Raw genomic sequence first — 15,294 nt, forward strand, 5'->3', positions numbered from 1 at the left:
TATGGTCATTTCTACGTTCCGGGCAACCTAGGCTTCACCCTAAGGCGTTGTTCCACCAGATGGAAAAGTTAGGGCCTAAGAAGTCAACGCCAGAAACATAAAACACGATATAAATACAACAGCTTTCCATCGTATAAAACGAATTATTGCAACCAGTGTGAAGGTTATGGTCATTTCTCCGTTCCGGGCATCCTAGACTTAACTCTGAGGCATTGCTACACCAGATCGAAGAGTTAGGGCCGTAGAAGTCAGCGCCAGAAGCATAAACTACAAAATAAATGGAACAGTCTCTCCATCGTATAAAACGGATAATTGCAACCTGTGTGTAGGTTATGGTCATGTATACGTTCCGGGCAACCTAGGCTTCACTGCAGGGTGTTCCTCCACCAGATCGAATAGCTAGGGACTTAGAATTAAACGCCAGAAGCATAAAATACAATAAAAATACAACAGTTTTTCCATCGTATAACAGGAGTAATTGCAGCCAGTGTGAATGTAATGGTATGTCCTACGTTCCGGGCAACCTAGGCTTCACTCTAGGGCGTTGTTCCACCAGATCGAATAGTCAGGGCCTAAGAAGTTAACGCCAGAAGCATAAAATACAATATATATACCTCAGCTTTGCCATCGCATAAAATGAAAAATTGCAAACAGTGTGAAAGTTATGTTCATTTCCACGTTCCGGTCAACCTAGGCTTCACTGTAGGGTCTTGCTCCACCAGATCGAATACGTAGGGCCATAGAAGTCAACGCCCGAAGCATAAAATACAATAAATATACAAGTGTTTTTCCATCGTATAAAACAAATAATAGCAACCAGTGTGAAAGTAATGGACATTTCTACGTTCCGGGCATCCTGGGCGTCACTCTACGGCGTTGCTCCAGCACATCTAATAGCTACGGCCTTAGAAGTCAACGCCAGAAGCATAAAATACAATATAAATACAACAGCTTTGTCATCGCATACAATGAAAAATTGCAAACAGTGTGAAAGTTATGTTCATTTCTACGTTCCGGTCAGCCTAGGCTTCACTGTAGGGTCTTGCTCCACCAGATCGAATAGGTAGTGCCATAGAAGTCAACGCCCGAAGCATAAAATACAATAAATATACAAGAGTTTTTCCATCGTATAACAGGAATAATTGCAACCAGTGTGAAGGTGATGGTCATTTCTACGTTCCGCGCAACCTATGCTTCACTCTAGGGCATTGCTCCACCAGATCGTATAGTTAGGGCCTTAGAACTCAACGCCAGAAGCATAAAATGCAATAAATATACAAGAGTTTTTCCATCGTATAACAGGAATAATTGCAACCAGTGTGAATGTGGTGGTCATTTCTACTTTCCGGGCAACCTAGGCTTCACCCTAGGGCGTTGTTCCAACAGATTGAATAGTTAGGGCCTTAGAAGTCAACGCCCGAAGCATGAAATACAACATAAATACAACAGTTGTTCCATCGTATAAAACGAATAATTGCTATCAGTGTGAAACTTATGGTAATTTCTACGTTCCGGGCAACCTCGGTTTCACTCTAGGGCGTTGCTCCACCAGATCGCATAGCAAGGGACTTAGAATTCAACGCCATAAGAATAAAATACAATATAAGTACAACAGTTTTTCCATCGTATAAAATGAATAATTGGAAACATTGTGAAAGTAATGGACATTTCTACGTTCCAGGCAACCTAGGCGAGACTCTAGGGCGTTACTCCACCACATCTAATAGCTACGGCCTTAGAAGTCAACGCCAGAAGCATAAAATACAATATAAATACAACACCTTTTCCAGCGTATAAAATGAATAATAGCAAACAGTGTGAAAGTAATGGTCATTTCTACGTTCCGGACAACCTAGGCTTCACTCTAGGGCGTTGCTCCACCACATCGAATAGCTACGGCCTTAGAAGTCAACGCTAGAAGCATAAAATACAATAAAAATGCAACAGTTTTTCCGTCGTATAGCATGAATAATTGCAACCGGTGTGAATGTTATCTTCATTTCTACGTTCCGGGCAACCTAGGCTTGACTGTAGGGTGTTGCTCCACCAAATCGAATAGGTAGGGCCATAGAAGTCAACGCCCGAACCATAAAATACACTAAATATACAAGAGCTTTTCCATCGTATAACAGGAATAATTGCTACCAGTGTGAAAGTGATGGTCATTTCTACTTTCCGGGCAACCTAGGCTTCACTCTAGGGCGTTGCTCCACCAGATCGAATAGCTATGGACTTAGAATTCAACGCCGGAAGCATAAAATACAATAAAAATACAACAGTTTTTCCATCGTATAAAACGAATAATAGCAAACAGTGTGAATGTTCTGGTCATTTCTACGTTCCAGGCAACCTAGGCTTCACTCTAGGGCGTTGATCCACCAGATCGAATAGTTACGGCCTATGAAGTCAGCGCCAGAAACATAAAATACGATATAAATACCACAGCTTTTCCGTCGTATAAAACGAATAATTGCAACCAGTGTGAAACTTATGGTCATTTCTACGTTCCGGGCAACCTAGGCTTCACTCTGGGGCGTTGCTCCACCAGATCGAATGGATAGGGCCTTAGAAGTCAACGCCAGAAGCATAAAATACAATAAAGATGCAACAGTTTTTCCATCGTATAACAGGAATAATTGCAACCAGTGTGAAGGTAATGGTATGTCCTACGTTCCGAGCAAGCTTGGCTTCACCCTAGGGTGGTGCTAAACCTGATCGAATAGTTAGGGCCTTAGAAGTCAACGCCCGAAGCATAAACTACAAAATAAATAGAACAGTTTTTCCATTGTATAAAACGAATAATTGCTACCAGTGTGAAAGTTATGTTCATTTCTACGTTTCTGACAATCTAGGCTTCACTGTAGGGTGTTGCTCCACAAGATCGAATAGTTAGGGACTTAGAAGTCAACGCCCGAAGCATAAAATACAAAATAAATAGAACAGTTTTTCCATTGTATAAAACGAATAATTGCTACCAGTGTGAAAGTTATGTTCATTTCTACGTTTCTGACAATCTAGGCTTCACTGTAGGGTGTTGCTCCACCAAATCGAATAGGTAGGGCCATAGAAGTCAACGCCCGAAGCATAAAATACAATAAATATACAAGAGTTTTTCCATCGTATAACAGCAATAATTGCAACCAGTGTGAAAGTGATGGTCATTTCAACGTTCTCGGCAACCTAGGCTTCACTCTAGGGCGTCCTTCCACCAGATGGAATAGTTAGGGCCTAAGAAGTCAACGCCAGAAGCATAAAATACAATAAAGATGCAACAGTTATTCCATTGTATAGCATGGATAGTTGCAACCAGTGTGAAAGTTATGGTCATTTCTACGTTCCGGGCAACCTAGGCTTCACCCTAAGGCGTTGTTCCACCAGATGGAAAAGTTAGGGCCTAAGAAGTCAACGCCAGAAACATAAAACACGATATAAATACAACAGCTTTCCATCGTATAAAACGAATTATTGCAACCAGTGTGAAGGTTATGGTCATTTCTCCGTTCCGGGCATCCTAGACTTAACTCTGAGGCATTGCTACACCAGATCGAAGAGTTAGGGCCGTAGAAGTCAGCGCCAGAAGCATAAACTACAAAATAAATGGAACAGTCTCTCCATCGTATAAAACGGATAATTGCAACCTGTGTGTAGGTTATGGTCATGTATACGTTCCGGGCAACCTAGGCTTCACTGCAGGGTGTTCCTCCACCAGATCGAATAGCTAGGGACTTAGAATTAAACGCCAGAAGCATAAAATACAATAAAAATACAACAGTTTTTCCATCGTATAACAGGAGTAATTGCAGCCAGTGTGAATGTAATGGTATGTCCTACGTTCCGGGCAACCTAGGCTTCACTCTAGGGCGTTGTTCCACCAGATCGAATAGTCAGGGCCTAAGAAGTTAACGCCAGAAGCATAAAATACAATATATATACCTCAGCTTTGCCATCGCATAAAATGAAAAATTGCAAACAGTGTGAAAGTTATGTTCATTTCCACGTTCCGGTCAACCTAGGCTTCACTGTAGGGTCTTGCTCCACCAGATCGAATACGTAGGGCCATAGAAGTCAACGCCCGAAGCATAAAATACAATAAATATACAAGTGTTTTTCCATCGTATAAAACAAATAATAGCAACCAGTGTGAAAGTAATGGACATTTCTACGTTCCGGGCATCCTGGGCGTCACTCTACGGCGTTGCTCCAGCACATCTAATAGCTACGGCCTTAGAAGTCAACGCCAGAAGCATAAAATACAATATAAATACAACAGCTTTGTCATCGCATACAATGAAAAATTGCAAACAGTGTGAAAGTTATGTTCATTTCTACGTTCCGGTCAGCCTAGGCTTCACTGTAGGGTCTTGCTCCACCAGATCGAATAGGTAGTGCCATAGAAGTCAACGCCCGAAGCATAAAATACAATAAATATACAAGAGTTTTTCCATCGTATAACAGGAATAATTGCAACCAGTGTGAAGGTGATGGTCATTTCTACGTTCCGCGCAACCTATGCTTCACTCTAGGGCATTGCTCCACCAGATCGTATAGTTAGGGCCTTAGAACTCAACGCCAGAAGCATAAAATGCAATAAATATACAAGAGTTTTTCCATCGTATAACAGGAATAATTGCAACCAGTGTGAATGTGGTGGTCATTTCTACTTTCCGGGCAACCTAGGCTTCACCCTAGGGCGTTGTTCCAACAGATTGAATAGTTAGGGCCTTAGAAGTCAACGCCCGAAGCATGAAATACAACATAAATACAACAGTTGTTCCATCGTATAAAACGAATAATTGCTATCAGTGTGAAACTTATGGTAATTTCTACGTTCCGGGCAACCTCGGTTTCACTCTAGGGCGTTGCTCCACCAGATCGCATAGCAAGGGACTTAGAATTCAACGCCATAAGAATAAAATACAATATAAGTACAACAGTTTTTCCATCGTATAAAATGAATAATTGGAAACATTGTGAAAGTAATGGACATTTCTACGTTCCAGGCAACCTAGGCGAGACTCTAGGGCGTTACTCCACCACATCTAATAGCTACGGCCTTAGAAGTCAACGCCAGAAGCATAAAATACAATATAAATACAACACCTTTTCCAGCGTATAAAATGAATAATAGCAAACAGTGTGAAAGTAATGGTCATTTCTACGTTCCGGACAACCTAGGCTTCACTCTAGGGCGTTGCTCCACCACATCGAATAGCTACGGCCTTAGAAGTCAACGCTAGAAGCATAAAATACAATAAAAATGCAACAGTTTTTCCGTCGTATAGCATGAATAATTGCAACCGGTGTGAATGTTATCTTCATTTCTACGTTCCGGGCAACCTAGGCTTGACTGTAGGGTGTTGCTCCACCAAATCGAATAGGTAGGGCCATAGAAGTCAACGCCCGAACCATAAAATACACTAAATATACAAGAGCTTTTCCATCGTATAACAGGAATAATTGCTACCAGTGTGAAAGTGATGGTCATTTCTACTTTCCGGGCAACCTAGGCTTCACTCTAGGGCGTTGCTCCACCAGATCGAATAGCTATGGACTTAGAATTCAACGCCGGAAGCATAAAATACAATAAAAATACAACAGTTTTTCCATCGTATAAAACGAATAATAGCAAACAGTGTGAATGTTCTGGTCATTTCTACGTTCCAGGCAACCTAGGCTTCACTCTAGGGCGTTGATCCACCAGATCGAATAGTTACGGCCTATGAAGTCAGCGCCAGAAACATAAAATACGATATAAATACCACAGCTTTTCCGTCGTATAAAACGAATAATTGCAACCAGTGTGAAACTTATGGTCATTTCTACGTTCCGGGCAACCTAGGCTTCACTCTGGGGCGTTGCTCCACCAGATCGAATGGATAGGGCCTTAGAAGTCAACGCCAGAAGCATAAAATACAATGAAGATGCAACAGTTTTTCCATCGTATAACAGGAATAATTGCAACCAGTGTGAAGGTAATGGTATGTCCTACGTTCCGAGCAAGCTTGGCTTCACCCTAGGGTGGTGCTAAACCTGATCGAATAGTTAGGGCCTTAGAAGTCAACGCCCGAAGCATAAACTACAAAATAAATAGAACAGTTTTTCCATTGTATAAAACGAATAATTGCTACCAGTGTGAAAGTTATGTTCATTTCTACGTTTCTGACAATCTAGGCTTCACTGTAGGGTGTTGCTCCACAAGATCGAATAGTTAGGGACTTAGAAGTCAACGCCCGAAGCATAAAATACAAAATAAATAGAACAGTTTTTCCATTGTATAAAACGAATAATTGCTACCAGTGTGAAAGTTATGTTCATTTCTACGTTTCTGACAATCTAGGCTTCACTGTAGGGTGTTGCTCCACCAAATCGAATAGGTAGGGCCATAGAAGTCAACGCCCGAAGCATAAAATACAATAAATATACAAGAGTTTTTCCATCGTATAACAGCAATAATTGCAACCAGTGTGAAAGTGATGGTCATTTCAACGTTCTCGGCAACCTAGGCTTCACTCTAGGGCGTCCTTCCACCAGATGGAATAGTTAGGGCCTAAGAAGTCAACGCCAGAAGCATAAAATACAATAAAGATGCAACAGTTATTCCATTGTATAGCATGGATAGTTGCAACCAGTGTGAAAGTTATGGTCATTTCTACGTTCCGGGCAACCTAGGCTTCACCCTAAGGCGTTGTTCCACCAGATGGAAAAGTTAGGGCCTAAGAAGTCAACGCCAGAAACATAAAACACGATATAAATACAACAGCTTTCCATCGTATAAAACGAATTATTGCAACCAGTGTGAAGGTTATGGTCATTTCTCCGTTCCGGGCATCCTAGACTTAACTCTGAGGCATTGCTACACCAGATCGAAGAGTTAGGGCCGTAGAAGTCAGCGCCAGAAGCATAAACTACAAAATAAATGGAACAGTCTCTCCATCGTATAAAACGGATAATTGCAACCTGTGTGTAGGTTATGGTCATGTATACGTTCCGGGCAACCTAGGCTTCACTGCAGGGTGTTCCTCCACCAGATCGAATAGCTAGGGACTTAGAATTAAACGCCAGAAGCATAAAATACAATAAAAATACAACAGTTTTTCCATCGTATAACAGGAGTAATTGCAGCCAGTGTGAATGTAATGGTATGTCCTACGTTCCGGGCAACCTAGGCTTCACTCTAGGGCGTTGTTCCACCAGATCGAATAGTCAGGGCCTAAGAAGTTAACGCCAGAAGCATAAAATACAATATATATACCTCAGCTTTGCCATCGCATAAAATGAAAAATTGCAAACAGTGTGAAAGTTATGTTCATTTCCACGTTCCGGTCAACCTAGGCTTCACTGTAGGGTCTTGCTCCACCAGATCGAATACGTAGGGCCATAGAAGTCAACGCCCGAAGCATAAAATACAATAAATATACAAGTGTTTTTCCATCGTATAAAACAAATAATAGCAACCAGTGTGAAAGTAATGGACATTTCTACGTTCCGGGCATCCTGGGCGTCACTCTACGGCGTTGCTCCAGCACATCTAATAGCTACGGCCTTAGAAGTCAACGCCAGAAGCATAAAATACAATATAAATACAACAGCTTTGTCATCGCATACAATGAAAAATTGCAAACAGTGTGAAAGTTATGTTCATTTCTACGTTCCGGTCAGCCTAGGCTTCACTGTAGGGTCTTGCTCCACCAGATCGAATAGGTAGTGCCATAGAAGTCAACGCCCGAAGCATAAAATACAATAAATATACAAGAGTTTTTCCATCGTATAACAGGAATAATTGCAACCAGTGTGAAGGTGATGGTCATTTCTACGTTCCGCGCAACCTATGCTTCACTCTAGGGCATTGCTCCACCAGATCGTATAGTTAGGGCCTTAGAACTCAACGCCAGAAGCATAAAATGCAATAAATATACAAGAGTTTTTCCATCGTATAACAGGAATAATTGCAACCAGTGTGAATGTGGTGGTCATTTCTACTTTCCGGGCAACCTAGGCTTCACCCTAGGGCGTTGTTCCAACAGATTGAATAGTTAGGGCCTTAGAAGTCAACGCCCGAAGCATGAAATACAACATAAATACAACAGTTGTTCCATCGTATAAAACGAATAATTGCTATCAGTGTGAAACTTATGGTAATTTCTACGTTCCGGGCAACCTCGGTTTCACTCTAGGGCGTTGCTCCACCAGATCGCATAGCAAGGGACTTAGAATTCAACGCCATAAGAATAAAATACAATATAAGTACAACAGTTTTTCCATCGTATAAAATGAATAATTGGAAACATTGTGAAAGTAATGGACATTTCTACGTTCCAGGCAACCTAGGCGAGACTCTAGGGCGTTACTCCACCACATCTAATAGCTACGGCCTTAGAAGTCAACGCCAGAAGCATAAAATACAATATAAATACAACACCTTTTCCAGCGTATAAAATGAATAATAGCAAACAGTGTGAAAGTAATGGTCATTTCTACGTTCCGGACAACCTAGGCTTCACTCTAGGGCGTTGCTCCACCACATCGAATAGCTACGGCCTTAGAAGTCAACGCCCGAAGCATAAAATACAAAATAAATAGAACAGTTTTTCCATTGTATAAAACGAATAATTGCTACCAGTGTGAAAGTTATGTTCATTTCTACGTTTCTGACAATCTAGGCTTCACTGTAGGGTGTTGCTCCACCAAATCGAATAGGTAGGGCCATAGAAGTCAACGCCCGAAGCATAAAATACAATAAATATACAAGAGTTTTTCCATCGTATAACAGCAATAATTGCAACCAGTGTGAAAGTGATGGTCATTTCAACGTTCTCGGCAACCTAGGCTTCACTCTAGGGCGTCCTTCCACCAGATGGAATAGTTAGGGCCTAAGAAGTCAACGCCAGAAGCATAAAATACAATAAAGATGCAACAGTTATTCCATTGTATAGCATGGATAGTTGCAACCAGTGTGAAAGTTATGGTCATTTCTACGTTCCGGGCAACCTAGGCTTCACCCTAAGGCGTTGTTCCACCAGATGGAAAAGTTAGGGCCTAAGAAGTCAACGCCAGAAACATAAAACACGATATAAATACAACAGCTTTCCATCGTATAAAACGAATTATTGCAACCAGTGTGAAGGTTATGGTCATTTCTCCGTTCCGGGCATCCTAGACTTAACTCTGAGGCATTGCTACACCAGATCGAAGAGTTAGGGCCGTAGAAGTCAGCGCCAGAAGCATAAACTACAAAATAAATGGAACAGTCTCTCCATCGTATAAAACGGATAATTGCAACCTGTGTGTAGGTTATGGTCATGTATACGTTCCGGGCAACCTAGGCTTCACTGCAGGGTGTTCCTCCACCAGATCGAATAGCTAGGGACTTAGAATTAAACGCCAGAAGCATAAAATACAATAAAAATACAACAGTTTTTCCATCGTATAACAGGAGTAATTGCAGCCAGTGTGAATGTAATGGTATGTCCTACGTTCCGGGCAACCTAGGCTTCACTCTAGGGCGTTGTTCCACCAGATCGAATAGTCAGGGCCTAAGAAGTTAACGCCAGAAGCATAAAATACAATATATATACCTCAGCTTTGCCATCGCATAAAATGAAAAATTGCAAACAGTGTGAAAGTTATGTTCATTTCCACGTTCCGGTCAACCTAGGCTTCACTGTAGGGTCTTGCTCCACCAGATCGAATACGTAGGGCCATAGAAGTCAACGCCCGAAGCATAAAATACAATAAATATACAAGTGTTTTTCCATCGTATAAAACAAATAATAGCAACCAGTGTGAAAGTAATGGACATTTCTACGTTCCGGGCATCCTGGGCGTCACTCTACGGCGTTGCTCCAGCACATCTAATAGCTACGGCCTTAGAAGTCAACGCCAGAAGCATAAAATACAATATAAATACAACAGCTTTGTCATCGCATACAATGAAAAATTGCAAACAGTGTGAAAGTTATGTTCATTTCTACGTTCCGGTCAGCCTAGGCTTCACTGTAGGGTCTTGCTCCACCAGATCGAATAGGTAGTGCCATAGAAGTCAACGCCCGAAGCATAAAATACAATAAATATACAAGAGTTTTTCCATCGTATAACAGGAATAATTGCAACCAGTGTGAAGGTGATGGTCATTTCTACGTTCCGCGCAACCTATGCTTCACTCTAGGGCATTGCTCCACCAGATCGTATAGTTAGGGCCTTAGAACTCAACGCCAGAAGCATAAAATGCAATAAATATACAAGAGTTTTTCCATCGTATAACAGGAATAATTGCAACCAGTGTGAATGTGGTGGTCATTTCTACTTTCCGGGCAACCTAGGCTTCACCCTAGGGCGTTGTTCCAACAGATTGAATAGTTAGGGCCTTAGAAGTCAACGCCCGAAGCATGAAATACAACATAAATACAACAGTTGTTCCATCGTATAAAACGAATAATTGCTATCAGTGTGAAACTTATGGTAATTTCTACGTTCCGGGCAACCTCGGTTTCACTCTAGGGCGTTGCTCCACCAGATCGCATAGCAAGGGACTTAGAATTCAACGCCATAAGAATAAAATACAATATAAGTACAACAGTTTTTCCATCGTATAAAATGAATAATTGGAAACATTGTGAAAGTAATGGACATTTCTACGTTCCAGGCAACCTAGGCGAGACTCTAGGGCGTTACTCCACCACATCTAATAGCTACGGCCTTAGAAGTCAACGCCAGAAGCATAAAATACAATATAAATACAACACCTTTTCCAGCGTATAAAATGAATAATAGCAAACAGTGTGAAAGTAATGGTCATTTCTACGTTCCGGACAACCTAGGCTTCACTCTAGGGCGTTGCTCCACCACATCGAATAGCTACGGCCTTAGAAGTCAACGCTAGAAGCATAAAATACAATAAAAATGCAACAGTTTTTCCGTCGTATAGCATGAATAATTGCAACCGGTGTGAATGTTATCTTCATTTCTACGTTCCGGGCAACCTAGGCTTGACTGTAGGGTGTTGCTCCACCAAATCGAATAGGTAGGGCCATAGAAGTCAACGCCCGAACCATAAAATACACTAAATATACAAGAGCTTTTCCATCGTATAACAGGAATAATTGCTACCAGTGTGAAAGTGATGGTCATTTCTACTTTCCGGGCAACCTAGGCTTCACTCTAGGGCGTTGCTCCACCAGATCGAATAGCTATGGACTTAGCATTCAACGCCGGAAGCATAAAATACAATAAAAATACAACAGTTTTTCCATCGTATAAAACGAATAATAGCAAACAGTGTGAATGTTCTGGTCATTTCTACGTTCCAGGCAACCTAGGCTTCACTCTAGGGCGTTGATCCACCAGATCGAATAGTTACGGCCTATGAAGTCAGCGCCAGAAACATAAAATACGATATAAATACCACAGCTTTTCCGTCGTATAAAACGAATAATTGCAACCAGTGTGAAACTTATGGTCATTTCTACGTTCCGGGCAACCTAGGCTTCACTCTGGGGCGTTGCTCCACCAGATCGAATGGATAGGGCCTTAGAAGTCAACGCCAGAAGCATAAAATACAATAAAGATGCAACAGTTTTTCCATCGTATAACAGGAATAATTGCAACCAGTGTGAAGGTAATGGTATGTCCTACGTTCCGAGCAAGCTTGGCTTCACCCTAGGGTGGTGCTAAACCTGATCGAATAGTTAGGGCCTTAGAAGTCAACGCCCGAAGCATAAACTACAAAATAAATAGAACAGTTTTTCCATTGTATAAAACGAATAATTGCTACCAGTGTGAAAGTTATGTTCATTTCTACGTTTCTGACAATCTAGGCTTCACTGTAGGGTGTTGCTCCACAAGATCGAATAGTTAGGGACTTAGAAGTCAACGCCCGAAGCATAAAATACAAAATAAATAGAACAGTTTTTCCATTGTATAAAACGAATAATTGCTACCAGTGTGAAAGTTATGTTCATTTCTACGTTTCTGACAATCTAGGCTTCACTGTAGGGTGTTGCTCCACCAAATCGAATAGGTAGGGCCATAGAAGTCAACGCCCGAAGCATAAAATACAATAAATATACAAGAGTTTTTCCATCGTATAACAGCAATAATTGCAACCAGTGTGAAAGTGATGGTCATTTCAACGTTCTCGGCAACCTGGGCTTCACTCTAGGGCGTCCTTCCACCAGATGGAATAGTTAGGGCCTAAGAAGTCAACGCCAGAAGCATAAAATACAATAAAGATGCAACAGTTATTCCATTGTATAGCATGGATAGTTGCAACCAGTGTGAAAGTTATGGTCATTTCTACGTTCCGGGCAACCTAGGCTTCACCCTAAGGCGTTGTTCCACCAGATGGAAAAGTTAGGGCCTAAGAAGTCAACGCCAGAAACATAAAACACGATATAAATACAACAGCTTTCCATCGTATAAAACGAATTATTGCAACCAGTGTGAAGGTTATGGTCATTTCTCCGTTCCGGGCATCCTAGACTTAACTCTGAGGCATTGCTACACCAGATCGAAGAGTTAGGGCCGTAGAAGTCAGCGCCAGAAGCATAAACTACAAAATAAATGGAACAGTCTCTCCATCGTATAAAACGGATAATTGCAACCTGTGTGTAGGTTATGGTCATGTATACGTTCCGGGCAACCTAGGCTTCACTGCAGGGTGTTGCTCCACCAGATCGAATAGCTAGGGACTTAGAATTAAACGCCAGAAGCATAAAATACAATAAAAATACAACAGTTTTTCCATCGTATAACAGGAGTAATTGCAGCCAGTGTGAATGTAATGGTATGTCCTACGTTCCGGGCAACCTAGGCTTCACTCTAGGGCGTTGTTCCACCAGATCGAATAGTCAGGGCCTAAGAAGTTAACGCCAGAAGCATAAAATACAATATATATACCTCAGCTTTGCCATCGCATAAAATGAAAAATTGCAAACAGTGTGAAAGTTATGTTCATTTCCACGTTCCGGTCAACCTAGGCTTCACTGTAGGGTCTTGCTCCACCAGATCGAATACGTAGGGCCATAGAAGTCAACGCCCGAAGCATAAAATACAATAAATATACAAGTGTTTTTCCATCGTATAAAACAAATAATAGCAACCAGTGTGAAAGTAATGGACATTTCTACGTTCCGGGCATCCTGGGCGTCACTCTACGGCGTTGCTCCAGCACATCTAATAGCTACGGCCTTAGAAGTCAACGCCAGAAGCATAAAATACAATATAAATACAACAGCTTTGTCATCGCATACAATGAAAAATTGCAAACAGTGTGAAAGTTATGTTCATTTCTACGTTCCGGTCAGCCTAGGCTTCACTGTAGGGTCTTGCTCCACCAGATCGAATAGGTAGTGCCATAGAAGTCAACGCCCGAAGCATAAAATACAATAAATATACAAGAGTTTTTCCATCGTATAACAGGAATAATTGCAACCAGTGTGAAGGTGATGGTCATTTCTACGTTCCGCGCAACCTATGCTTCACTCTCGGGCATTGCTCCACCAGATCGTATAGTTAGGGCCTTAGAACTCAACGCCAGAAGCATAAAATGCAATAAATATACAAGAGTTTTTCCATCGTATAACAGGAATAATTGCAACCAGTGTGAATGTGGTGGTCATTTCTACGTTCCGGGCAACCTAGGCTTCACTCTAGGGCGTTGTTCCACCAGATAGAATAGTTAGGGCTTAAGAAGTCAACGCCAGAAGCTTAAAATACAATATAAATATAACAGTTTTTCCATCGTATAAAACGAATAATAGCAACCAGTGTGAAAGTTATGGTTATTTCTCCGTTCCAGGCAACCTAGGCTTCACTCTAGTGCGTTGCACCACCAGATCGAATAGTTAGGGGCTTAGAAGTCAACGCCCGAAGCATAAAATACAAAATAAATAGAACAGCTTTTCCATCGTATAAAATGAATAATTGCAAACAGTGTGAAAGTAATGGTCATTTCTACGTTCCGAGCACCCTAGGCGTCACTCTAGGGCGATGCTCCGCCACATCTAATCGCTACGGCCTTAGAAGTCAACGCCAGATGGATAAAATACAATATAAGTACAACAGTTTTTCCATCGTATAAAATGAATAATTGCAAACATTGTGAAAGTAATGGTCATTTCTACGATTCCGGCAACCTATGCCTCACTCTAGGGCGTTGCTCCACCAGATCGAGTAGTTAGGGCCTTAGAAGTCCACGGCCGAAGCATAAAATACAAAATAAGTAGAACAGTTTTTCCATTGTATAAAGCGAATAATTGCTGCCAGTGTGAAAGTTATGTTTATTTTTACGTTCCGGGCAACCTAGGCTTAACTGTAGGGTGTTGCTCCAACAGATCGAATAGGTAGGGCCATAGAAGTCAACGCCCGGAGCATAAAATACAATAAATATACAAGAGTTTTTCCATCGTATAACAGGAATAATTGCAACCAGTGTGAAAGTGATGATCATTTCTACGTTCCGGGCAACCTAGACTTCACTCTAGGGCGTTGCTCCACCAGATCGTATAGTTACGGCCTTAGAACTCAACGCCAGAAGCATAAAATGCAATAAATATACAAGAGTTTTTCCATCGTATAACAGGAATAATTGCAACCAGTGTGAATGTGGTGGTCATTTCTACGTTCCGGGCAACCTAGGCTTCACCCTAGGGCGTTGTTCCACCAGATAGAATAGTTAGGGCTTAAGAAGTCAACGCCAGAAGCTTAAAATACAATATAAATATAACAGGTTTTCCATCGTATAAAACGAATAATAGCAACCAGTGTGAAAGTTATGGTTATTTCTCCGTTCCAGGCAACCTAGGCTTCACTCTAGTGCGTTGCACCACCAGATCGTATAGTTAGGGGCTTAGAAGTCAACGCCCGAAGCATAAAATACAAAATAAATAGAACAGCTTTTCCATCGTATAAAATGAATAATTGCAAACAGTGTGAAAGTAATGGTCATTTCTACGTTCCGAGCACCCTAGGCGTCACTCTAGGGCGATGCTCCACCACATCTAATCGCTACGGCCTTAGAAGTCAACGTCAGATGGATAAAATACAATATAAGTACAACAGTTTTTCCATCGTATAAAATAAATAATTGCAAACATTGTGAAAGTAATGGTCACTTCTACGTTCCGATTACCCTAGGCGTCACCCTAGGGCGTTGCTCCACCACATCTAATAGCTACGGCCTTAGAAGTCAACGCCAGAGGCATAAAATACAATATAAATACAACAGCTCTTCCATCGTATAAAACGAATAATTGCTACCAGTGTAAAAGTTATGGTCATTTCTACGTTCCGGGCAAC

This window comes from Calliopsis andreniformis, unplaced genomic scaffold (assembly GCF_051401765.1).
Source record: "Calliopsis andreniformis isolate RMS-2024a unplaced genomic scaffold, iyCalAndr_principal scaffold0026, whole genome shotgun sequence".
Classification (NCBI taxonomy): Eukaryota; Metazoa; Arthropoda; class Insecta; order Hymenoptera; family Andrenidae; genus Calliopsis; species Calliopsis andreniformis.